Source organism: Pseudophryne corroboree, unplaced genomic scaffold (assembly GCF_028390025.1).
Source record: "Pseudophryne corroboree isolate aPseCor3 unplaced genomic scaffold, aPseCor3.hap2 scaffold_937, whole genome shotgun sequence".
In the NCBI taxonomy this organism is placed as follows: Eukaryota; Metazoa; Chordata; class Amphibia; order Anura; family Myobatrachidae; genus Pseudophryne; species Pseudophryne corroboree.
In genome coordinates, this window is record NW_026970517.1 from 158,116 (window position 1) to 185,542 (window position 27,427).

A 27,427-nucleotide genomic window follows, 5' to 3' on the forward strand; every position below is an offset into this window, starting at 1 on the left:
AGATTTTAGCTGTGGCAGGCCTGCCACAGAATGTGCAAGCTGAATTGTACTACAAATCCAACGAGCAATAGTCTGCTTAGAAGCAGGAGCACCCAGCTTGTTGGGTGCATACAGGATAAACAGCGAGTCAGATTTCCTGACTCCAGCCGTCCTGGAAACATATTTTCAGGGCCCTGACAACATCCAGCAACTTGGATTCCTCCAAGTCCCTAGTAGCCGCAGGCACCACAATAGGTTGGTTCAGGTGAAAACGCTGGAACCACCTTAGGGAGAAACTGAGGACGAGTCCTCAATTCCGCCCTGTCCGAATGGAAAATCAGATAAGGGCTTTTACAGGATAAAGCCGCCAATTCTGACACGCGCCTGGCCCAGGCCAGGGCCAACAGCATGACCACTTTCCATGTGAGATATTTTAACTCCACAGATTTAAGTGGTTCAAACCAATGTGACTTTTGGAACCCAAACTACATTGAGATCCCAAATTGCCACTGGAGGCACAAAAGGAGGCTGTATATGCAGTACCCCTTTTACAAACGTCTAAACTTCAGGGACTGAAGCTAGTTCTTTTTTGGAAGAAAATTGACAGGGCCGAAATCTGAACCTTAATGGACCCCAATTTCAGGCCCATAGACACTCCTGTTTGCAGGAAATGTAGGAATCGACCCAGTTGAATTTCCTCCATCGGGCCTTACTGGCCTCGCACTACGCAACATATTTTCGCCAATTGCGGTGATAATGTTTTTGCGGTTACATCCTTCCTGGCTTTAGATCAGGATATGGATGACTTCATCCGGAATGCCTTTTTTCCTTCAGGATCCGGTGTTCAACCGGCATGCCGTCAAACGCAGCCGCGGTAAGTCTTGGAACAGACAGGGTCCTTGCTGGAGCAGGTCCCTTCTTAGAGGTAGAGGCCACGGATCCTCCGTGAGCATCTCTTGAAGTTCCGGTTACCAAGTCCTTCTTGGCCAATCCGGAGCCACGAATATAGTGCTTTCTCCTCTCCATCTTATCAATCTCAGTACCTTGGGTATGAGAGGCAGAGGAGGGAACACATACACTGACTGGTACACCCACGGTGTTACCAGAGCGTCTACAACTATTGCCTGAGGGTCTCTTGACCTGGCGCAATACCTGTCGAGTTTTTTAATCATGTGGACGACTTCTGGGTGAAGTCCCCACTCTCCCGGGTGGAGGTCGTGCTGAGGAAGTCTGCTTCCCAGTTGTCCACTCCCGGAATGAATACTGTTGACAGTGCTATCACATGATTTTCCGCCCAGCGAAGAATCCCTGCAGCTTCTGCCATTGCCCTCCTGCTTCTTGTGCCACCCTGTCTGTTTACGTGGGTGACTGCCATGATGTTGTCCGACTGGATCAACACCGGCTGACCTTGAAGCAGAGGTCTTGCTAAGCTTAGAGCATTGTAAATGGCCCTTAGCTTCAGGATATTTATGTGAAGTGATGTATCCAGGCTTGACCCTAAGCCCTGGATATTCCTTCCCTGTGTGACTGCTCACCAGCCTCGCAGGCTGGCATCCGTGGTCACCAGGACCCAGTTCTGAATGCCGAATCTGCGGCCCTCTAGAAGATGAGCACTCTGCAACCACCACAGGATGGATACCCTTGTCCTTGGTGACAGGGTTATCCGCTGATGCATCTGAAAATGCGACCCGGACCATTTGTCCAGTAGGTTCCACTGGAAAGTTCTTGCGTGGAATCTAACGAATGGGATTGCTTCGTAGGAAGCCACCATTTTTACCCAGAACCCTTGTGCATTGATGCACTGAGACTTGGTTCGGTTTTAGGAGGTTCCTGACTAGCTCGGATAACTCCCTGGCTTTCTCTTCCGGGAGAAACACCTTTTTTCTGGACTGTGTCCAGGAACATCCCTAGGAAACAGAAGACAAGTCGTCGGAACCAGCTGCGATTTTGGAATATTGAGAATCCAATCGTGCTGCCGCAACACTACCTGAGATAGTGCTACACCGACTTCCAACTGTTCCCTGGATCTTACCCTTATCAGGGAATCGTCCAAGTAAGGGATAACTAAAATTCCCTTCCTTCGAAGGGATATCATTTCGGCCATTACCTTGGTAAAGACCCGGGGTGCCGTAGACCATCCCTACGGCAGCGTCTGAACTGATAGTGACAGTTCTGTACCATAACCTGAGGTACCCTTGGTGAGAAGGGTAAATTTTGACATGAAGGTAAGCATCCTTGATGTCCCGAGACATCATGTAGTCCCCTTCTTCCAGGTTCGCAATCACTGCTCTGAGTGACTCAATCTTGAATTTGAACCTCTGTATGTAAGTGTTCAAAGATTTTAGATTTTAGATTTAGAATCGGTCTCACCGAGCCGTCTGGCTTCGGTACCACAATAGTGTGGAATAATACCCCGTTCCCTGTTGCAGGAGGGGTACCTTGATTATCACCTGCTGGGAATACAGCTTGTGAATGGCTTCCAAAACTGCCTCCCTGTCAGAGGGAGACGTCGGTAAAGCCGACTTTTGGAAACGGCGAGGGGGAGACGTCTCGAATTCCAATATGTACCCTTGAGATATTACCTGAAGGATCCAGGGGTCTACTTGCGAGTGAGCCCACTGCGCACTGAAATTCATTGAGAACGGGCCCCCACCGTGCCTGAGCTTGTAAGGCCCTAGCGTCATACTGAGGGCTTGGCAGAGGCGGGAAAGGGTTTCTGTTCCTGGGAACTGGCTAATCTCTTCAGCCTTTTTCCTCTCCCTCTGTCACGAGCAGAAAAGAGGAACCTTTTGTCCGCTTGCCAACAAAGGACTGCGCCTGATAATACGGCGTCTTATTTTGAGAGGCGACCTGGGGTACAAACGTGGATTTCCCAGTTGTTGCCGTGGCCACCAGGTCTAAAATACCGACCCCAAATGTCCCCTTTCAAAGGCAATACTTCCAAATGCCGTTTGGAATCCGCATCACCTGACCATTTTACTGGTAGAATTGGACAACGCACTTATACTTGATGCCAGTCGGCAAATATTCCGCTGTGCATCATGCATATATAGAAATGCATCTTTTAAATGCTCTATAGGCAATAATATACTATCCTTATCTAGGATATCAATATTTCCAGTCAGGGAATCCGACCATGCCAACCCAGCACTGCACCTCCAGGCTGAGGCGATTGCTGGTCGCAGTATAACACCAGTATGTGTGTGAATACATTTTTGGATACCCTCCTGCTTTCTATCAGCAGGATCCTTAAGGGCGGCCATCTCATGAGAGGGTAGAGCCCTTGTTCTTACAAGCGTGTGAGCGCCTTATCCCCCCTAGGGGGTGTTTCCCAACGCACCCTAACCTCTGGCGGGAAAGGGTATACAGCCAATACTTTTTAAGAAATTATCAATTGTTATCGGGGGGAAACCCACGCATCATCACACACCTCATTTTATTTCTCAGATTCAGGAAAACTACAGGTAGTTTTTCCCTCACCGAACATAATACCCCTTTTTGGTGGTACTCGTATTATCAGAAATGTATAAAACATTTTCCATTGTCTCAATCATGTAACGTGTGGCCCTACTGGAAATCATGGTTGTCTCTTCACCGTCGACACAGGAGTCAGTATCCGTGTCGGCGTCTGTATCTGCCATCTGAGGTAACGGGCGCTTTAGAGCCCCTGACGGCCTATGAGACGTCTGGACAGGCACAAGCTGAGTAGCCGGCTGTCTCATGTCAACCACTGTTTTTTTTTTTGTTTTTTTATACAGAGCTGACACTGTCATGTAATTTTCAACAGTACATCCACTCAGGTGTCGACCCCCTAGGTGGTGACATCACTGTTACAGACACTCTGCTCCGTCTCCACATCATTTTTCTCCTCATACATGTCGACACAAACGTACCGACACACAGCACACACACAGTGAATGCTCTGATAGAGGACAGGACCCCACTAGCCCTTTGGGGAGACAGAGGGAGAGTATGCCAGCACACACCAGAGCGCTATATATATATATACAGGGATAACCTTATATAAGTGTTTTTCCCCTTATAGCTGCTGTATGTTTTAATACTGCGCCTAATTAGTGCCCCCCTCTCTTTTTTTAACCCTTTCTGTAGTGTAGTGACTGCAGGGAAGAGCCAGGGAGCTTCCGTCCAACTGAGCTGTGAGGGAAAATGGCGCCAGTGTGCTGAGGAGATAGTCTTCGCCCCCTTTTCGGCGGCCTTATCTCCCGTTTTTCTGTATATTCTGGCAGGGGTTAAATGCATCCATATAGCCCAGGAGCTATATGTGATGTATTTTTTGCCATGTAAGGTATTTTTATCATGTTTTATTGCGTCTCAGGGCGCCCCCCCCAGCGCCCTGCACCCTCAGTGACCGGAGTATGAAGTGTGCTGAGAGCAATGGCGCACAGCTGTGCGCTACCTTATTGAAGACAGGAACGTCTTCTGCCGCCGATTTTTCCGGACCTCTTCGCTCTTCTGGCTCTGTAAGGGGGCCGGCGGCGAGGCTCCGGGACCCATCCAGGCTGGGCCTGTGATCGTCCCTCTGGAGCTAATGTCCAGTAGCCAAGAAGCCCAATCCACTCTGCACGCAGGTGAGTTCGCTTCTTCTCCCCTTAGTCCCTCGATGCAGTGAGCCTGTTGCCAGCAGGTCTCACTGAAAATAACAAACCTAAACTAAAACTTTCACTAAGAAGCTCAGGAGAGCCCCTAGTGTGCACCCTTCTCGTCGGGCACAGAAATCTAACTGAGGCTTGGAGGAGGGTCATAGGGGGAGGAGCCAGTGCACACCACATAGTCCTAAAGCTTTCTTTAGATGTGCCCAGTCTCCTGCGGAGCCGCTATTCCCCATGGTCCTTACGGAGTCCCCAGCATCCACTTAGGACGTTAGAGAAAAGAGGCGTTGGTTACAACTGTTGCTGTTCATCCACAAGAAGGAATTTAATGTATCAATTACAATTGGAAAGTAACGTGTAACCCTGATTTAGGGTTTAAACAACACTTATACTGAGGTAGTTATAATATGGTGACTAAAATGGAGTATAAGCATATATATTATTCATATAAAAGTTAATGGATGTTGTAATACTGTATGCATGTTGTGAGGTAAATAATACAGTTCACATATATGTAATTGTATGTACATTGATGTAAATGTAGTGGTGAATACAATGAAGGCTTATTTTATGGTTTCACAGTGTATCTAAAGGGTTAATGTCCTTGTGCTCCTAACTGTCAATCACCTAGTGAGGTGATTGCCAGTGGGCGGGGCATCACCTCAGAGTGGGTCATGTGACTACTAGAGAGGAGTGGAGAGGTGCTGTGAGTGTAGCTGAGAGAGAGACTGCATATCCCTTGGTGAGAGGACATAGTTTTTTGCTGCTCCGGCCGTCGCCCGCATTAGAGCTGAGCGGTATACATTGCGGCGGCCGGAGGGGGCTTAGTGTGTGAAGCCAGAACAGGGCTTCCTTACTGTAAAGGTGGTGACAGCAGCATTGAGACTCAGAACTGTTCATAGAACCCAAGATCAGCGCTAGTCAACTCACCCAGCAGTATTGGAAGGGCACATCTGTGACAGGGACACAGAGAGGGTTCCTTCCTACCTATTACCGGCACAGACTCTGACAGCCACAACAAAGAAGCCAGGACCAGCAGCAGAGGCTCCATTCTGTGTGGCTGTAAGTGTAAGGGAGGAGTCGGGGGAGCATCCTGCAGCAGCATCACTAGATGGTAGAAGTGTGAGTGCATAATCCAGCCATTTATATTACCCCTACACTAAGCACAGCAAGCCATAGGTGACTATTGTACATAGTCAATTTCATATTGGGACTAAGTACTCCAGGGCTAGGCCGCAATAATGGCTATTAAGCAGGAGGATAGTAATGGGTCACAGTAGTCAGAGTGACCTATAATTACAGTTCCATGTATGGCTTAATCATAGTGCTAAGGAGAAGGTAGAAAGCACTGGGTATATATATGTAACAGGAGGAGTGGAGTGAAACTTGAACTGTTTAACGCTTCATAAATAGTTTTAAAACTCCCCCATATATCAGCATCACATCAGTCAAAGGAGAGCCAGAGACATTGTTCCGCAGCGCTAAATAGAAAGTAACACCCTAAAGCTGCCACCTAATGTGTGTATTTATGCCCCTGAATTAGCAGAATTAGAGTCAAGGACATTAAAGGTAGCCATACTACAGTGACATTGGATGGATGTTAAAGCCTCTTAGCCACAAAGGATTAGAATATCATCCCGATTCAAGGACTAGCTTGTGGCACTTTAATACAACTGTGTTATATGTATATTCGTGAACCCGTAAGAAGGACTGACACGTAAGAGACTATTAGTTATAAAGTTAAAGGATTTGAGCTCGCTGTGACTATGATAAGAGAAACCATCTCTTGCAGATATATTTAATATAGACTCATCCTAAGAGACAACAATAATTTGAGGCATACAGGAATCGAAAAGCTATATATGCTCTGAAATATAGAAAGCATCAGCTACTTCAAATGGACACAAGGACGCAGCATAACAAAGGTTTATCATACCAGCTTCTTAGGAGTTTAGTTTAATACTGGACAACTACAGTAACATTTTTACTGAGGAAAGGATACAGATTCCTTGGTAATCAACTGTTGATGTTACTATCTATGAGCTAAATAGATACTTTCTGTTATCTGCCAAGGAGGAACTATAAGTAACCTTATAGGAGAAAGTAATCGCTACCATAAGTAGACTGAGCCAAACATCTTTCTCTTTAACTGAAGGGAAAACTGATAGTTGATACTAAAACATAGTGTCAGACATTCTGTATTAACTGCTGTTATTTTTAGGAAGTTTATGGGCCCTTATAGTGCACTATCATATTAAGAGTACCCGGGTCACTCTAACACCTAAGGGTGTCTTGAAAAGAAAAAGGATTTGTTGTATTGCATGCAGGTACTGTGTATAGGCCTAATTGACAGGCTGTTAGCATGGATTAATGACTTAAAGGGGAATGTGTAATTGATGAAATGTTAATGTATACTTAATCCATTTGGTACTGGTCATTAAAGTGTTATACTTTCCATGTGTGTCTGGTCCGTCTGGAAGTTGATCTGAAGATCCTGGAAGAAAGAGACAGGTATATTAGATAATATATCTATGATATAAGGGAATCATCCCCTAAGGATAGAGATCAGGCTTACTCAAGCAAGCCTTAACGGTAGTTAAATACTACACATAGCTTGAGTGGAGGCACAGCTATTAGGTAACCATCCCTTAATAGAATACATAGACAGCTCTCGTTCAAGGTAATGAGGGTAGGGTTACATTTGGAGGCACCGCGTGAGATAGAAGTTACACTCAGGCCCTGTTACACCACAGGTGTCAGCTGCCATTAATTATTATTGATAAAGTCCTCACATCCCTAAAAATAAAATACAAATATGGGAAAGAAGCAAAGGAACAGGGAGAAGGTTGGACATAAAGCCATTGCTGTATCAGTTGGGAGAGTTGAAGCCATTAGAGAATGTAAAAGTATGGACAAACAAGAGTACCGTAAGGGACCAGGCTTAAAGGAAGAGGTGACATGCAAGTTTGTGGGAACTTTTGTAAATAACCTAGGTGTGAAAAATGAAAAAATATTAGATATCCCTGTAGAGTTGGAGAAGAGAAAGAAAAAATCAAAGGACAAGAAAGTCAAACTTGATCCCCACCTAAAGGATAGTGAGGGAGGTGTTAGTGACAACCTTGCTCATACTTTGGTCGCTAACATGGATTATGGAATGAAAGGAGATAAGAATGTTCTACCACTGAAAGAGAGAGTTCCAGGGGAAGTGAAGATAGATGTAGGTATACAGAGATTAGAAACTGTGCTAAAGCAAATAGCTGAGGATTATAAGAAACATGGACAATTAGTATTAGCTCTTCCAAAAGATCAACAGAAGGACCTGCTTTCCCGGTTTCCAACTTCCATTGAGGAACCAACAAGAAGAGATAGCCCAGTGGATCTACAGACCCCAATAGAGGTGATAAGACATATAGCACTGGACAGGTCTAAACATCAGTTGTTGGAGGTTCTAGATGAAACCCAATGGAAGCTAAAAGAAGAACAGATGTTTAACACCAAAATTGATGAGAGGAACAAAGAGCTTGAGAGAGAACTTTGGTTTATACAGAGAGAGATGGAAACCATGGCATCTGATGAAAGACAAACCAGAGTGGATCAGGAGCAACAAAAGTTGATAATGTACCAGCAGCAGGAAGACAATATTCATTCTCTGGAATCAAAAATAACTGAGTTGTCTGAATTATTGGAAGTGGGTAAAGAAACTGAAAAGGAGGATCATATTTGTCTGAATGAAATGAAAGAAAGACTGTCTCAGCTAGAATCTGAGAATAAAATACTCAAGGATGCCAACTTCCTAAACAACTGTCCTGAAGACCGTATCCATGAATTTTCTATGCGACCGGATACTAAGGACATAGCATTACAGACTGAGGTAGTGGATGGTATATTGCTGAGACAATCTTCTATGAATAAAGTTGATAGTAAAGGGACACAGTATATGTCTCTTAAAATGACTGGCACAGTAATATGGTTCCATGTGAAGAAAGGCTATGGCTTCATTAAAAGGCATGACACCGGAGAAGACATATTTGTACATTGGACATCCATAACGAAGAATAACCCCCTAAAACTGTTGTACAGTGTAGGAGATGGAGAGAAAGTAGAATTTGAAGTGTTGGAAGGGGAAAAGGGTGTACATGAAGCAAATGTGACTGGCATAGGTGGAGTACCAGTGAAAGGGAGTCGATTTGCTCCAAACCGACGAGGATCATACAGTTATTGTTATCAACCACGAGAAAAAGTGGTTGATGAAGGAAGTGCATATTCAGAACAAAGGCAAGGGAGAGATCCAGCTCCATGTCATCCTTCTACAACCTTACATTACCGACCTCTCTCGAGATTCAATGGTAGAGTAAATCAGTCCCAGGATCAAGAAACGGAAAATTCAGATGCTAAAGACTTGATAACTTTAGAAGCTTCGTCAGAGAAAGAAACTAGTCTCAGTGAAAATCGTAGTGAGGTACATGATAACTTTACCCTAGCACAATCTCTTAAATCTTCCATCCGAAGTCCAGTACTAAAAGAAGTCAATAAATCAGGTGTAGAAGAGCAAGGGAAACCAGCACGATCAGAGAACACTATCCCTGGGAGGCATGAAGGCTATGTAGTTCCATCCCTCCCTATTTGGCCAACAGTTAAAATGGTTGAGATGAGGTGGCTTGCTAATGGATGTGAATGAATATATACTATTTTAGCATAGTGAGTAAGGTAGATGGTGCATTGGCACCTAAAGATGTTAAACAGTGACAATGCACCAGGGGGAGAAATGTAACCCTGATTTAGGGTTTAAACAACACTTATACTGAGGTAGTTATAATATGGTGACTAAAATGGAGTATAAGCATATATATTATTCATATAAAAGTTAATGGATGTTGTAATACTGTATGCATGTTGTGAGGTAAATAATACAGTTCACATATATGTAATTGTATGTACATTGATGTAAATGTAGTGGTGAATACAATGAAGGCTTATTTTATGGTTTCACAGTGTATCTAAAGGGTTAATGTCCTTGTGCTCCTAACTGTCAATCACCTAGTGAGGTGATTGCCAGTGGGCGGGGCATCACCTCAGAGTGGGTCATGTGACTACTAGAGAGGAGTGGAGAGGTGCTGTGAGTGTAGCTGAGATAGAGACTGCATATCCCTTGGTGAGAGGACATAGTTTTTTGCTGCTCCGGCCGTCGCCCGCATTAGAGCTGAGCGGTATACATTGCGGCGGCCGGAGGGGGCTTAGTGTGTGAAGCCAGAACAGGGCTTCCTTACTGTAAAGGTGGTGACAGCAGCATTGAGACTCAGAACTGTTCATAGAACCCAAGATCAGCGCTAGTCAACTCACCCAGCAGTATTGGAAGGGCACATCTGTGACAGGGACACAGAGAGGGTTCCTTCCTACCTATTACCGGCACAGACTCTGACAGCCACAACAAAGAAGCCAGGACCAGCAGCAGAGGCTCCATTCTGTGTGGCTGTAAGTGTAAGGGAGGAGTCGGGGGAGCATCCGGCAGCAGCATCACTAGATGGTAGAAGTGTGAGTGCATAATCCAGCCATTTATATTACCCCTACACTAAGCACAGCAAGCCATAGGTGACTATTGTACATAGTCAATTTCATATTGGGACTAAGTACTCCAGGGCTAGGCCGCAATAATGGCTATTAAGCAGGAGGATAGTAATGGGTCACAGTAGTCAGAGTGACCTATAATTACAGTTCCATGTATGGCTTAATCATAGTGCTAAGGAGAAGGTAGAAAGCACTGGGTATATATATGTAACAGGAGGAGTGGAGTGAAACTTGAACTGTTTAACGCTTCATAAATAGTTTTAAAACTCCCCCATATATCAGCATCACATCAGTCAAAGGAGAGCCAGAGACATTGTTCCGCAGCGCTAAATAGAAAGTAACACCCTAAAGCTGCCACCTAATGTGTGTATTTATGCCCCTGAATTAGCAGAATTAGAGTCAAGGACATTAAAGGTAGCCATACTACAGTGACATTGGATGGATGTTAAAGCCTCTTAGCCACAAAGGATTAGAATATCATCCCGATTCAAGGACTAGCTTGTGGCACTTTAATACAACTGTGTTATATGTATATTCGTGAACCCGTAAGAAGGACTGACACGTAAGAGACTATTAGTTATAAAGTTAAAGGATTTGAGCTCGCTGTGACTATGATAAGAGAAACCATCTCTTGCAGATATATTTAATATAGACTCATCCTAAGAGACAACAATAATTTGAGGCATACAGGAATCGAAAAGCTATATATGCTCTGAAATATAGAAAGCATCAGCTACTTCAAATGGACACAAGGACGCAGCATAACAAAGGTTTATCATACCAGCTTCTTAGGAGTTTAGTTTAATACTGGACAACTACAGTAACATTTTTACTGAGGAAAGGATACAGATTCCTTGGTAATCAACTGTTGATGTTACTATCTATGAGCTAAATAGATACTTTCTGTTATCTGCCAAGGAGGAACTATAAGTAACCTTATAGGAGAAAGTAATCGCTACCATAAGTAGACTGAGCCAAACATCTTTCTCTTTAACTGAAGGGAGAACTGATAGTTGATACTAAAACATAGTGTCAGACATTCTGTATTAACTGCTGTTATTTTTAGGAAGTTTATGGGCCCTTATAGTGCACTATCATATTAAGAGTACCCGGGTCACTCTAACACCTAAGGGTGTCTTGAAAAGAAAAAGGATTTGTTGTATTGCATGCAGGTACTGTGTATAGGCCTAATTGACAGGGGGTTAGCATGGATTAATGACTTAAAGGGGAATGTGTAATTGATGAAATGTTAATGTATACTTAATCCATTTGGTACTGGTCATTAAAGTGTTATACTTTCCATGTGTGTCTGGTCCGTCTGGAAGTTGATCTGAAGATCCTGGAAGAAAGAGACAGGTATATTAGATAATATATCTATGATATAAGGGAATCATCCCCTAAGGATAGAGATCAGGCTTACTCAAGCAAGCCTTAACGGTAGTTAAATACTACACATAGCTTGAGTGGAGGCACAGCTATTAGGTAACCATCCCTTAATAGAATACATAGACAGCTCTCGTTCAAGGTAGGGTTACAAACGATTAAATTACAACAGCTGTATCCAGTAGGATTTTTTGGACCCTTTAATAAACATTCCGTTGTCATCAAGGGCAATATGAAATAGATCCTGATTACATTTAGATATGGATAGTGGTGCCTATATATGTTGACTCCATTGTATTTTATTGAATGTGGGTTTCTTCTGTCTATATATATTTTTTAAAAATAAGGAGCTTGTATATTTTATTTTTTGCGCTCCCTTGATAACAAGTGTGATTATCTTTAAAATTTGGTTTATTATTGGTAGAACAGTACTACCTATGGGAGCAGCATTTTATAATATATGGTGAAAATTAATAGATGTATAAAGATTAAATAAGCAACAAATTGGTGAAATAGATAAGTTTTGATAGGAGCACTGGGTTCTATATATATATATTGACATTTGGTTATATATATGTATAGACTTTATAAATTCTTGACAGAGATGTGCCTGAGCAGCGGCCCTCCCCAGCCCTATCCCAAATCATACTTATTTTGCATAGGAGATACCATGGTCATGAAGATTGTTCTCCCAGGGTGAGGTTCATTCATTGCATTCTGGGTATGCTGACCCCTGTGATTTCCCCAAATGTGGGAAACTCGACTGCATTATTTGTGGTAGTGGGGGACTGTGTTTGTGCTTTCCTCTGGTCAGCTCTGGTAAAAGTCAGATTTATTTGTCTCAGATCTTCCTCTAGCCTTGTTCTTCTTTCGAGAGTTTCCATGTGCTGCCTCAGTTGGATCTCCTTCACTTGACAGGGGGGTGCCCGAGCAGCGACCCTCCCCAGCTCTAGCCCAACTCCTACTTACCTGCCAGGTGAGATACTATGATCATGAAGATGCTTCTCCCAGGGCAAGGCTCACCCATTGCACTCTGGGTGTGCTGCTCCTGCGGTTTCCCCAAATGTTGGACACTTGACTGCATAATTTGTGTTTCCCCTGGTCGGCTCTCGTATAATTCAGATCTCTTTGTCTCAGGTCTCTCTCCAGCCTAGTTTGCTGTCTGTTTCCACTTCTCTTTTCTTGAGTTGCTCCCTTCTATGCCCTTGCGCATTATCCTGACTTCTCCCGTCTGCTTACTTTGTGCCTTCCAACGCACAATGCAAACTACAGGTAGTGCTGCAGGGCCCACACCCTTTTACTTGCCTTACAGAGCAGCTCTGGAGCTGTTACAGTGCCCAGCTGCTGCAAGAAATCAGCTTGAATGCTTCAGGGGCTGGGGCATAGCCCCACACCGAAGTAGGGTGGAGGTGTTTAATGCGAACTAGGGGTCATCCAAGCGCCGCAAAAGGCCGCCATGCCCTGCACGCCCCTTTTCTCTTTTCATATGCAGACGAGGGTTGAAGCCAACTTTGACCCACTGCTTGGATGACATCACCATATGCAAATCCATCTGCTGCAGGCCTTCCCCCAGGAATGCTTGCACTAGTTGTTGCATTTGGTTTGTTGTTTGGGGGTGCTTCAGTATTAGGCAGCCTTCTGCCCTCCCATGTTCATCTGAAAATATGTGTTCTCCCTGCAGTTGTTGTCCCCAGATGAGAGTTCCCTTGTGCTGCCTCAGTTGAATCTCCTTTACTTGACAGAGATGTGCCTTAGCAGCGGCCCTCCCCAGCCCTATCCTAAGTCATACTTATTTTGCATAGGAGATACCATGGTCATGAAGATTGTTCTCCCAGGGTGAGGTTCATTCATTGCATTCTGGGTATGCTGACCCCTATGATTTCCCCAAATGTGGGAAACTCGACTGCATTATTTGTGGTAGTGGGGGACTGTGTTTGTTCTTTCCTCTGGTCAGCTCTGGTAAAAGTCAGATTTATTTGTCTCAGATCTTCCTCTAGCCTTGTTCTTCTATCGAGAGTTTCCTTGTGCTGCCTCAGTTGGATCTACTTCACTTGACAGCCCGAGCAGCGACCCTCCCCAGAACTATCCCAAATCCTACTTACCTGCCAGGTGAGATACTATGATCATGAATGTGCTTCTCCCAGGGCAAGTCTCACCCATTGCACTCTGGGTGTGCTGCTCCTGCGATTTCCCCAAATGTGGGAAACTTGACTGCATAATTTGTGTTTCCCCTGGTCGGCTCTCGTATAATTCAGATCTCTTTGTCTCAGGTCTCTCTCCAGCCTAGTTTGCTGTCTATTTCCACTTCTTTTTTCTTGAGCCGCTCCCTTCTATGCCCTTGCGCACTATCCTGACTTCTCCCGTCTGCTTAATTTGTGCCTTCCAACGCACAATGCGAACTACAGGTAGTGCTGCAGGGCCCACGCCCTTTTACTTGCCTTACAGAGCAGCTCTGGAGCTGTTACAGTGCCTAGCTGCTGCAAGAAATCAGCTTGAATGCTTCAGGGGCTGGGGCATAGCCAACATGAGCCCCACACCGAAGGAGGGTGGATGTGTTTAATGCGAACTAGGGGTCATCCAATCGCCGCAAAAGGCCGCCATGCCCTGCACGCCCCTTTTCTCTTTTCATATGCAGACGAGGGTTGAAGCCAACTTTGACCCACTGCTTGGATGACATCACCATATGCAAATCCATCTGCTGCAGCCTTCCCCCAGGAATGCTTGCACTAGTTGTTGCATTTGGTTTGTTGTTTGGGGGTGCTTCAGTATTAGGCAGCCTTCTGCCCTCCCATGTTCATCTGAAAATATGTGTTCTCCCTGCAGTTGTTGTCCCCAGATGAGAGTTCCCTTGTGCTGCCTCAGTTGAATCTTCTTTACTTGACAGAGATGTGCCTGAGCAGCGGCCCTCCCCAGCCCTGTTAGGCCATCATCTACACGGCATAGCCCTGAATTTTCCAATGCGCAGCTCTTTGCAAAAGAGAGATATTGGCAAGGAAAAGCTGTCTTGTACCTTTGCATTTTTCTCCCAAACGAAGGACACTAGAACATTTTTTTTAAAGCCTCCTGTTAGGCCATCATCTACACGGCATAGCCCTGAATTTTCCAATGCGCAGCTCTTTGCAAAAGAGAGATATTGGCAAGGAAAAGCTGTCTTGTACCTTTGCATTTTTCTCCCAAACGAAGGACACTAGAATGAAAATTTTAAAGCCTCCTGTTAGTGCTTCATCTACACGGTATAGCCCTGAATTTTCCAATGCGTAGCTCTTTGCAAAAGAGAGATATTGGCAAGGAAAAGCTGTCTTGTACCTTTGCATTTTTCTCCCAAACGAAGGACACGGCTGTGGCTACCTCTGTGTCGGCACTCGGCAGCCCGTCCATAATTGTATATACCACCTAACCGTGGTTTTTTTTTCTTTCTTTATACATACATACTAGTTACGAGTATACTATCTCTTTATCAACCAGTCTATATATTAGCAGCAGACACAGTACAGTGCGGTAGTTCACGGCTGTGGCTACCTCTGTGTCGGCACTCGGCAGCCCGTCCATAATTGTATATACCACCTAACCGTGGTTTTTTTTTCTTTCTTTATACATACATACTAGTTACGAGTATACTATCTCTTTATCAACCAGTCTATATATTAGCAGCAGACACAGTACAGTGCGGTAGTTCACGGCTGTGGCTACCTCTGTGTCGGCACTCGGCAGCCCGTCCATAATTGTATATACCACCTAACCGTGGTTTTTTTTTCTTTCTTTATACATACATACTAGTTACGAGTATACTATCTCTTTATCAACCAGTCTATATATTAGCAGCAGACACAGTACAGTGCGGTAGTTCACGGCTGTGGCTACCTCTGTGTCGGCACTCGGCAGCCCGTCCATAATTGTATAAACCACCTAACCGTGGTTTTTTTTTCTTTCTTTATACATACATACTAGTTACGAGTATACTATCTCTTTATCAACCAGTCTATATATTAGCAGCAGACACAGTACAGTGCGGTAGTTCACGGCTGTGGCTACCTCTGTGTCGGCACTCGGCAGCCCGTCCATAATTGTATATACCACCTAACCGTGGTTTTTTTTTCTTTCTTTATACATACATACTAGTTACGAGTATACTATCTCTTTATCAACCAGTCTATATATTAGCAGCAGACACAGTACAGTGCGGTAGTTCACGGCTGTGGCTACCTCTGTGTCGGCACTCGGCAGCCCGTCCATAATTGTATATACCACCTAACCGTGGTTTTTTTTTCTTTCTTTATACATACATACTAGTTACGAGTATACTATCTCTTTATCAACCAGTCTATATATTAGCAGCAGACACAGTACAGTGCGGTAGTTCACGGCTGTGGCTACCTCTGTGTCGGCACTCGGCAGCCCGTCCATAATTGTATATACCACCTAACCGTGGTTTTTTTTTCTTTCTTTATACATACATACTAGTTACGAGTATACTATCTCTTTATCAACCAGTCTATATATTAGCAGCAGACACAGTACAGTGCGGTAGTTCACGGCTGTGGCTACCTCTGTGTCGGCACTCGGCAGCCCGTCCATAATTGTATATACCACCTAACCGTGGTTTTTTTTCTTTCTTTATACATACATACTAGTTACGAGTATACTATCTCTTTATCAACCAGTCTATATATTAGCAGCAGACACAGTACAGTGCGGTAGTTCACGGCTGTGGCTACCTCTGTGTCGGCACTCGGCAGCCCGTCCATAATTGTATACTAGTATCCAATCCATCCATCTCCATTGTTTACCTGAGGTGCCTTTTAGTTGTGCCTATTAAAATATGGAGAACAAAAATGTTGAGGTTCCAAAATTAGGGAAAGATCAAGATCCACTTCCACCTCGTGCTGAAGCTGCTGCCACTAGTCATGGCCGAGACGATGAAATGCCAGCAACGTCGTCTGCCAAGGCCGATGCCCAATGGCATAGTACAGAGCATGTCAAAACCAAAACACCAAATATCAGTAAAAAAAGGACTCCAAAACCTAAAATAAAATTGTCGGAGGAGAAGCGTAAACTTGCCAATATGCCATTTACCACTCGGAGTGGCAAGGAACGGCTGAGGCCCTGGCCTATGTTCATGGCTAGTGGTTCAGCTTCACATGAGGATGGAAGCACTCAGCCTCTCGCTAGAAAAATGAAAAGACTCAAGCTGGCAAAAGCAGCACAGCAAAGAACTGTGCATTCTTCGAAATCCCAAATCCACAAGGAGAGTCCAATTGTGTCGGTTGCGATGCCTGACCTTCCCAACACTGGACGTGAAGAGCATGCGCCTTCCACCATTTGCACGCCCCCTGCAAGTGCTGGAAGGAGCACCCGCAGTCCAGTTCCTGATAGTCAGATTGAAGATGTCAGTGTTGAAGTACACCTGGATGAGGAGGATATGGGTGTTGCTGGCGCTGGGGAGGAAATTGACCAGGAGGATTCTGATGGTGAGGTGGTTTGTTTAAGTCAGGCACCCGGGGAGACACCTGTTGTCCGTGGGAGTCATATGGCCGTTGACATGCCAGGTGAAAATACCAAAAAAATCAGCTCTTCGGTGTGGAGGTATTTCACCAGAAATGCGGACAACAGGTGTCAAGCCGTGTGTTCCCTTTGTCAAGCTGTAATAAGTAGGGGTAAGGACGTTAACCACCTCGGAACATCCTCCCTTATACGTCACCTGCAGCGCATTCATAATAAGTCAGTGACAAGTTCAAAAACTTTGGGTGACAGCGGAAGCAGTCCACTGACCAGTAAATCCCTTCCTCTTGTAACCAAGCTCACGCAAACCACCCCACCAACTCCCTCAGTGTCAATTTCCTCCTTCCCCAGGAATGCCAATAGTCCTGCAGGCCATGTCACTGGCAAGTCTGACGAGTCCTCTCCTGCCTGGGATTCCTCCGATGCATCCTTGCGTGTAACGCCTACTGCTGCTGGCGCTGCTGTTGTTGCCGCTGGGAGTCGATGGTCATCCCAGAGGGGAAGTCGTAAGCCCACTTGTACTACTTCCAGTAAGCAATTGACTGTTCAACAGTCCTTTGCGAGGAAGATGAAATATCACAGCAGTCATCCTACTGCAAAGCGGATAACTGAGTCCTTGACAACTATGTTGGTGTTAGACGTGCGTCCGGTATCCGCCGTTAGTTTACAGGGAACTAGACAATTTATTGAGGCAGTGTGCCCCCGTTACCAAATACCATCTAGGTTCCACTTCTCTAGGCAGGCGATACCGAGAATGTACACGGACGTCAGAAAAAGACTCACCAGTCTCCTAAAAAATGCAGTTGTACCCAATGTCCACTTAACCACGGACATGTGGACAAGTGGAGCAGGGCAGGGTCAGGACTATATGACTGTGACAGCCCACTGGGTAGATGTTTGGACTCCCGCCGCAAGAACAGCAGCGGCGGCACCAGTAGCAGCATCTCGCAAACGCCAACTCTTTCCTAGGCAGGCTACGCTTTGTATCACCGCTTTCCAGAATACGCACACAGCTGAAAACCTCTTACGGCAACTGAGGAAGATCATCGCGGAATGGCTTACCCCAATTGGACTCTCCTGTGGATTTGTGGCATCGGACAACGCCAGCAATATTGTGTGTGCATTAAATATGGGCAAATTCCAGCACGTCCCATGTTTTGCACATACCTTGAATTTGGTGGTGCAGAATTTTTTAAAAAACGACAGGGGCGTGCAAGAGATGCTGTCGGTGGCCAGAAAAATTGCGGGACACTTTCGGCGTACAGGCACCACGTACAGAAGACTGGAGCACCACCAAAAACTACTGAACCTGCCCTGCCATCATCTGAAGCAAGAAGTGGTAACGAGGTGGAATTCAACCCTCTATATGCTTCAGAGGTTGGAGGAGCAGCAAAAGGCCATTCAAGCCTATACAATTGAGCACGATATAGGAGATGGAATGCACCTGTCTCAAGTGCAGTGGAGAATGATTTCAACGTTGTGCAAGGTTCTGATGCCCTTTGAACTTGCCACACGTGAAGTCAGTTCAGACACTGCCAGCCTGAGTCAGGTCATTCCCCTCATCAGGCTTTTGCAGAAGAAGCTGGAGGCATTGAAGAAGGAGCTAAAAGGGAGCGATTCCGCTAGGCATGTGGGACTTGTGGATGCAGCCCTTAATTCGCTTAACAAGGATTCACGGGTGGTCAATCTGTTGAAATCAGAGCACTACATTTTGGCCACCGTGCTCGATCCTAGATTTAAAGCCTACCTTGGATCTCTCTTTCCGGCAGACACAGGTCTGCTGGGGTTGAAAGACCTGCTGGTGACAAAATTGTCAAGTCAAGCGGAACGCGACCTGTCAACATCTCCTCCTTCACATTCTCCCGCAACTGGGGGTGCGAGGAAAAGGCTCAGAATTCCGAGCCCACCCGCTGGCGGTGATGCAGGGCAGTCTGGAGTGACTGCTGATGCTGACATCTGGTCCGGACTGAAGGACCTGACAACGATTACGGACATGTCGTCTACTGTCACTGCATATGATTCTCTCAACATTGATAGAATGGTGGAGGATTATATGAGTGACCGCATCCAAGTAGGCACGTCACACAGTCCGTACTTATACTGGCAGGAAAAAGAGGCAATTTGGAGGCCCTTGCACAAACTGGCTTTATTCTACCTAAGTTGCCCTCCCACAAGTGTGTACTCCGAAAGAGTGTTTAGTGCCGCCGCTCACCTTGTCAGCAATCGGCGTACGAGGTTACATCCAGAAAATGTGGAGAAGATGATGTTCATTAAAATGAATTATAATCAATTCCTCCGCGGAGACATTGACCAGCAGCAATTGCCTCCACAAAGTACACAGGGAGCTGAGATGGTGGATTCCAGTGGGGACGAATTGATAATCTGTGAGGAGGGGGATGTACACGGTGATATATCGGAGGGTGAAGATGAGGTGGACATCTTGCCTCTGTAGAGCCAGTTTGTGCAAGGAGAGATTAATTGCTTCTTTTTTGGGGGGGGTCCAAACCAACCCGTCATATCAGTCACAGTCGTGTGGCAGACCCTGTCACTGAAATGATGGGTTGGTTAAAGTGTGCATGTCCTGTTTTGTTTATACAACATAAGGGTGGGTGGGAGGGCCCAAGGACAATTCCATCTTGCACCTCTTTTTTCTTTTCTTTTTCTTTGCATCATGTGCTGATTGGGGAGGGTTTTTTTGGAAGGGACATCCTGCGTGACACTGCAGTGCCACTCCTAGATGGGCCCGGTGTTTGTGTCGGCCACTAGGGTCGCTAATCTTACTCACACAGTCAGCTACCTCATTGCGCCTCTTTTTTTCTTTGCGTCATGTGCTGTTTGGGGAGGGTTTTTTGGAAGGGACATCCTGCGTGACACTGCAGTGCCACTCCTAGATGGGCCCGGTGTTTGTGTCGGCCACTAGGGTCGCTAATCTTACTCACACAGCTACCTCATTGCGCCTCTTTTTTTCTTTGCGTCATGTGCTGTTTGGGGAGGGTTTTTTGGAAGGGACATCCTGCGTGACACTGCAGTGCCACTCCTAGATGGGCCCGGTGTTTGTGTCGGCCACTAGGGTCGCTAATCTTACTCACACAGCTACCTCATTGCGCCTCTTTTTTTCTTTGCGTCATGTGCTGTTTGGGGAGGGTTTTTTGGAAGGGACATCCTGCGTGACACTGCAGTGCCACTCCTAGATGGGCCCGGTGTTTGTGTTGGCCACTAGGGTCGCTAATCTTACTCACACAGCTACCTCATTGCGCCTCTTTTTTTCTTTGCGTCATGTGCTGTTTGGGGAGGGTTTTTTGGAAGGGCCATCCTGCGTGACACTGCAGTGCCACTCCTAGATGGGCCCGGTGTTTGTATCGGCCACTAGGGTCGCTAATCTTACTCACACAGCTACCTCATTGCGCCTCTTTTTTTCTTTGCGTCATGTGCTGTTTGGGGAGGGTTTTTTGGAAGGGCCATCCTGCGTGACACTGCAGTGCCACTCCTAGATGGGCCCGGTGTTTGTGTCGGCCACTAGGGTCGCTAATCTTACTCACACAGCTACCTCATTGCGCCTCTTTTTTTCTTTGCGTCATGTGCTGTTTGGGGAGGGTTTTTTGGAAGGGACATCCTGCGTGACACTGCAGTGCCACTCCTAGATGGGCCCGGTGTTTGTGTCGGCCACTAGGGTCGCTTATCTTACTCACACAGCGACCTCGGTGCAAATTTTAGGACTAAAAATAATATTGTGAGGTATTCAGAATAGACTGAAAATGAGTGTAAATTATGGTTTTTGAGGTTAATAATACTTTGGGATCAAAATGACCCCCAAATTCTATGATTTAAGCTGTTTTTTAGTGTTTTTTGAAAAAAACACCCGAATCCAAAACACACCCGAATCCGACAAAAAAAATTCGGTGAGGTTTTGCCAAAACGCGTTCGAACCCAAAACACGGCCGCGGAACCGAACCCAAAACCAAAACACAAAACCCGAAAAATTTCAGGCGCTCATCTCTAGTGTATACACTACTATAATAAGAATTTACTCACCGGTAATTCTATTTCTCGTAGTCCGTAGTGGATGCTGGGAACTCCGTAAGGACCATGGGGAATAGCGGGCTCCGAAGGAGGCTGGGCACTCTAGAAAGATCTTAGACTACCTGGTGTGCACTGGCTCCTCCCACTATGACCCTCCTCCAAGCCTCAGTTAGGTACTGTGCCCGGACGAGCGTACACAATAAGGAAGGATTTTGAATCCCGGGTAAGACTCATACCAGCCACACCAATCACACCGTACAACTCGTGATATGAAACACAGTTAACAGTATGAAACAATAGAGCCTCTCAACAGATGGCTCAACAATAACCCGATTTAGTTAACAATAACTATGTACAAGTATTGCAGATAAACCGCACTTGGGATGGGCGCCCAGCATCCACTACGGACTACGAGAAATAGAATTACCGGTGAGTAAATTCTTATTTTCTCTAACGTCCTAGTGGATGCTGGGAACTCCGTAAGGACCATGGGGATTATACCAAAGCTCCCAAACGGGCGGGAGAGTGCGGATGACTCTGCAGCACTGAATGAGAGAACTCCAGGTCCTCCTCAGCCAGGGTATCAAATTTGTAGAATTTTGCAAACGTGTTTGCCCCTGACCAAGTAGCTGCTCGGCAAAGTTGTAAAGCCGAGACCCCTCGGGCAGCCGCCCAAGATGAGCCCACCTTCCTTGTGGAATGGGCATTGACAGATTTTGGCTGTGGCAGGCCTGCCACAGTATGTGCAAGCTGAATTGTACTACAAATCCAACGAGCAATAGTCTGCTTAGAAGCAGGAGCACCCAGCTTGTTAGGTGCATATAGGATAAACAGCGAGTCAGATTTTCTGACTCTAGCCATTCTGGAAACATATATTTTCAGTGCCCTGACAACGTCTAGCAACTTGGAGTCCTCCAAGTCCCTAGTAGCCTAGGCACCACAATAGGCTGGTTCAGGTGAAACGCTGACACCACCTTTGGGAGAAACTGGGGACGAGTCCTCAATTCTGCCCTATCCATATGGAAAATCAAATAAGGGCTATTACAAGACAAAGCCGCCAACTTTGATACTCGCCTGGCAGAAGCCAAGGCCAATAACATAACCACCTTCCACGTGAGATATTTCAGATCCACGGTTTTTAGTGGTTCAAACCAATGTGATTTTAAGAAACTCAACACCACGTTGAGATCCCAAGGTGCCACAGGAGGCACAAACGGGGGCTGACTCTGCAGCACTCCTTTTATAAATGTCTGAACTTCAGGTACTGAAGCTAGTTCTTTTTGAAAGAAAATCGACAGAGCCGAGATCTGTACCTTAATGGAACCCAATTTAAGGCCCATAGTCACTCCTGCTTGCAGGAAATGCAGAAATCGACCTAGTTGAAATTCCTCTGTTGGGGCCCTTTCGGCCTCTCACCATGCAACATATTTTCGCCATATGCGGTGATAATGAGTTGCTGTAACCTCTTTCCTGGCTTTAGTAAGCGTAGGAATGACTTCCTCCGGAATGCCCTTTTCCTTCAGGATCCGGCGTTCAACCGCCATGCCGACAAACGCAGCCGCGGTAAGTCTTGGAACAGACAGGGCCCCTGCTGCCGCAGGTCCTGTCTGAGTGGCAGAGGCCATGGGTCCTCCGATATAAATTCTTGAAGTTCTGGGTACCAAGCTCTTCTTGGCCATCCACGAGAGAAGGCTGGTTACTGATAGTCTGGTGTGATGTGATGTCCTGACGTATGGAGTCAATTTTGGATGTGAAGTAAGTGGCAAAGTCAAGAGCAGAGAGTGAGGAAGGGAGACGAGGTGGAGGTGGGCAGAGGAGTGAGTTGAGAGTGGCAAAGAGGCGCCGGGGGTTGGAAGACTGGGAGGAGATGAGGTTCTTGAAGTATGACTGTTTAGCAAGAGAAAGGGCAGCACTGAAGGATGAGAGCATAAGTTTGAAATGGAGGAAGTCTGCCTTAGAGCGTGATTTCCTCCAGTGTCGCTCAGCCGTACGTGAGCATTTTTGCAGATATCTGGTGCATTTGGTGTGCCAGGGTTGAGGTGTTAATTTGTGAGGGTGAATAGTGGTTGGTGGAGCAACAGAGTCAAGAGCAGAAGTAAGGGAAGCATTGTATGTGGAAGTGGCTTGTTCACGGCATGAGAGAGAGAGAATAGGAGAGAGAAGTGAGTCAAACAGGGAGGAAAGGAATGTGGTGTCAATAGCTTCAATGTTACGCTTAGTGATGGTAGCCTTAGGAGGTAGAGATGGGGAAGTCGAGAGAGATAGGTTGAAGGAGAGCAGGTGGTGGTCAGAGAGGGGAAATGGGGAGTTGGAAAAATCAGAAATATCACAGCGGTGAGTGAAGACCAGATCCAGTGAGCTCCCATTCACATGGGAGGGTGAGGAGGTCCACTGGGAGAGACCAAGTGAAGAGGTGAGGTTAAGGAGTTTAGAGGCAGGGGATTGTGTGGGGATGTCAATAGGGATGTTGAAATCGCCTAGGATAATGGTGGGAATGTCAGAAGAGAGGAAGTGAGGAAGCCAGGAAGCAAAGTTGTCGATTAATTTGGAAGCAGTGCCAGGGGGGCGGTAAATGACAGCTACTCTAAGATGGACTGGTTGGAAGAGGCATATGGCGTGGACCTCAAATGTAGAGAATATAAGGGATGGTTCTGGTGGTATGAGTTGGTAGGAGTAACTAGAAGGTAAAAGGACCCCAACACCACCCCCATGGCGACCCCCAGGTCGGGGTGTGTGTGTGAATGTAAGGCCCCCAGCAGAGAGAGCAGCAGCAGAAGTAGTGTCAGAGGGCGTAATCCAAGTTTCAGTAATGGCTAGTAGGTGTAGGGAGTGGGAAATGAAAAGGTCATGAGTAGGGACCAGTTTGTTATAAACAGATCTGGCATTCCAGAGGGCACAGGATAGGGGGTATGAGTTTGTGGGAGAGATGTGAATTAGATTTTCAGGGTTGCTGTAGCGATGAGGTGGGATTAAGTTTGAGGGCAGGGATGATGAGAGAGTAGTGATGGTACGGGTGCCGGAGCTAGGAGGGGAAACTGCAGGAGGTGGGCAGGGAGGGAGGTCAGTGTGATGTGGATGGGGGTGTGGGGAGGTGACAGGGAAGGGAGAGAGGGAGCAGGGCTGAGTTGTGGGGTAGCAGGACCATGGGGCAGAGGTGAATGAAAGTGGGGTAACAGGAAAGGTGGGGGAAGGAAACAGAGGGATGGAGGGGAGACAGAGGAGGGGAGAGAGGAGGAGGTGGAGGAGACTAGGGGGGAAGGCTAAAGATACATTATTAGGTAGACACTGAGTGATGTGGGGAGTATAAGAAAACCTTGACATAGTGTTAAGTAGGTAAATAGGTTGAGGGAAAGTGGAAGTAGGAGAGGAGACTGTAAGGCAATCCGAGCAGAAGAATTGCAGAAATGCAGGTGAGAAAAGCAGTGTAGGCTCAAGGGGTGTAGATTTAGTATGAAATGAGTCAAAAGCGTAGATAAAGTGGGTGCAGAAAAGTATTTGGAGTGTAAGAAATGAAAGGATTGTGAGAGGTTTAAGAAGCAATGGTAATTATGTTAGATGTTTTAAGTGTTTGCAGGTAAAATTGCATTGGTGCAGCTGTGCTTAAAAAACAAAATTACAATAATACAGATACAGGCATTTGTAGGTGAAATGGATGGTTTATGAAATGTCCAAGTAAGGTAGTTCTGTGCTATGTAATCAGATGCAACAATCAGGAGGTGAGTGATCTGAGGAGTAAGTGACTCACATTTGTTATTAGTTCTTCAGTTTTCTTTGTTTTGTTAGATTGGTGTGCTTCTGTTTTCCTTCTTTTTCACTTCGATTGAACGCTGATTGAACACTGCTGTTATGTGTCAATTTTATCACGCTTTGATAAAAATGCACGCTTAGATCAATAAATGCACAGCCAAATGGCTTTGCACAGCCTACACCATTGGACTTAAGTAGAAGACTATTACAAGTGAAACCAATAATTGAAATCTGTAACCACACCCCACCCCCTCAAATGCCAGGCAATAACTTACCTTAAAAACAACAACCAGGCATTCCACAAAGATTAAACTGGGTCTATATCATTCAAAACTTTAAAAAAGTACTTCAAAATCACATACTATGCAATAATGTTTCAATTTGCATTACCCAGCAGAATTAGCTTCGCATATATAGATATAGTGCAGCAGAATATATTGGTGGTTGTAGTCAATTGTAATTACTCAGCAGAATTAGCTTTGCATATATAGATATAGTGCAGCAGAATATATTGGTGGTTGTAGTCAATTGTAATTACCCAGCAGAATTAGCTTTGCAAATATATAGTGCAGCAGAATATATTGGTGGTTGTAGTCAGTTGTAATTACCCAGCAGAATTAGCTTTGCATATATATAGTGCAGCAGAATATATTGGTGGTTGTAGTCAATTGTAATTACCCAGCAGCAGCTCTACTGCACTCAACATCACCAGTGCTCACAATATATATAATGCTATATACTATGCCATAGTGGTGCTTACTATATAACACCTCCTACTGCGTTCCCCCTGGCAATGAGCATGACACCCAGAGAGTGAAACCCCTGGCAATGAGCATGACACCCAGCACGTGAAACTCTTGGCATTGAGCAGTTTTTGTAAAAGTAATTAGAAGCTTTACTGTAGGGCATAGTGTATCACAGATATTGTGGTGAGTGACATAATATGTTCCAAAGGGCATTAATGTGTGGGGCTTAACATGGTGGAAATTACTGTACTTTTTTCCCTGTGGTGGCCGAGGTCAGTTGGTGCAGGGTCAAGAACTGGGGTGTAAGGTAGTCTTTGCCTGCAAGGCTACGCCCATTTTATGGAGACCATACCCATTTTTGCGTGGTCACGCCCCCCCCATCCCGTCCGGAGCGCTCACGCAAATATAGTTTTTTTTATATATATATATATATATATATATATATATATATATATATGGGGGAGGGGCACAATTTTTAATGCCAATGGTGGCGGGGGGCACGCATTTGAAGCCAAATTGTTTAGAAACACCCCTGCAAGAAAATATCTGTAAATCCAATGTTACCATAAGTGTGGCATATACCTGCGCTTGCTCGCGGGGTGAGAACATCTCCCTAATTGAATTCAGCGATATGAATAGAGGTTGTGCAGCAGCCACAGAAAGGGTTAATCTCTGCAGCTTGTCACTAAATTACATTGTTGCAATTTTAGCTGGGAGCTGCAATAATTACTCTAATATATAACACAGCCAACACTTCTATATTCACACAATATACTGCATGGTGAATATAGAAGTGGTGCTTACTAAACAGCACCTCCTACTGCATTCCACATCACCGCTGGTCACACTCATATCAGGCCCATAATGCTGTATACTATGCCATAGTGGTGCTTACTATATAACACCAGGTGCTGTGCAGTGGTCAAAACACACTAACTGGTCCCATGCTGTTGTTGAACTAAAGGCCTATACACACGATGAGATTCGGTCTATGCTAATAGGTTTAAAAAGGTTACATAAAAGCTACTTTATGTATTTATTCATTAAAGTTTTTAAGTTGTATTTTACAACCATACAATGATATGATATATAATGTATCGTATAATCATTACATAATGTTGATGGCATTGAATTGTCTCTGCCTTGACTAGTGGCAGCAGCTTCAGCACTAGGTGGAAGTGGATCTTGATCTTTCCCTATTTTACCCTCCACCTTTTTGTTCTCCATTTTTTAATGTGTGGAATTATATGCCAGTAATATATCTGGAATTAGACGGTGGTAATGTCTGGAATTAGATACCACTAGATAGATACCAGATATCACTGCATACCCTCCAACATTTTACACACAAAAATTGGTACAAATTAGAAAAAGGGGCGTGGTCATGGGTAAAGGGGGCGTGGTCACGCCCCTTTTCCTATACTTTCAATGGAAGTTTGGAGAGCCAAAAATAGGTACAGACCATGAAAAAAAGGTACTGTACCTATTAAAAAGGTACAGTTGGAGGGTATGTCACTGTGACTGGAATGATGACATATGCACAGTGACAGGACACTACCACAGCACCCTACAGCAGCCATATGCGGCACAAGACACTGGAGTATTAGTAATGTACTGTAGTATACTGAGCACCACAAGACAATGAGCAGTGATACGGAGCACTGATGAGATTACTAGAACTGACACTGAGCAGCCAGATGCAGCACTGGACTATTAGTAATGTTCTGTAGTATACTGAGCACCACAATGCAGCACAAAACAATGAGCAGTGATACTGAGCACTGATGAGGATACTAGAACTGACACTGAGCAGCAAGATGCAGCACTGGACTATTAGTAATGTACTCTAGTATACTGAGCACCACAATGCAGCACAAG

At 45.3% G+C, this 27,427-nt stretch overlaps 4 non-coding genes across 4 annotated transcripts; all 4 read left to right on the top strand.

Annotated features, from left to right (window-relative positions):
• The first annotated feature begins 12,182 nt into the window (after positions 1–12,182).
• LOC135047616 (U1 spliceosomal RNA) lies at positions 12,183–12,346 on the top strand. Its single transcript, XR_010239622.1, has one exon. It is a non-coding gene; the product is annotated as a U1 spliceosomal RNA (small nuclear RNA).
• Positions 12,347–12,498: 152 nt separating this feature from the next.
• Positions 12,499–12,661, top strand: LOC135047641 (U1 spliceosomal RNA). Its single transcript, XR_010239645.1, has one exon. It is a non-coding gene; the product is annotated as a U1 spliceosomal RNA (small nuclear RNA).
• A 661-nt stretch (positions 12,662–13,322) lies between these two features.
• LOC135047608 (U1 spliceosomal RNA) lies at positions 13,323–13,486 on the top strand. The gene has a single exon (XR_010239614.1). It is a non-coding gene; the product is annotated as a U1 spliceosomal RNA (small nuclear RNA).
• Positions 13,487–13,631: 145 nt separating this feature from the next.
• On the top strand, positions 13,632–13,794 carry LOC135047637 (U1 spliceosomal RNA). The gene has a single exon (XR_010239641.1). It is a non-coding gene; the product is annotated as a U1 spliceosomal RNA (small nuclear RNA).
• Positions 13,795–27,427: the final 13,633 nt, after the last annotated feature.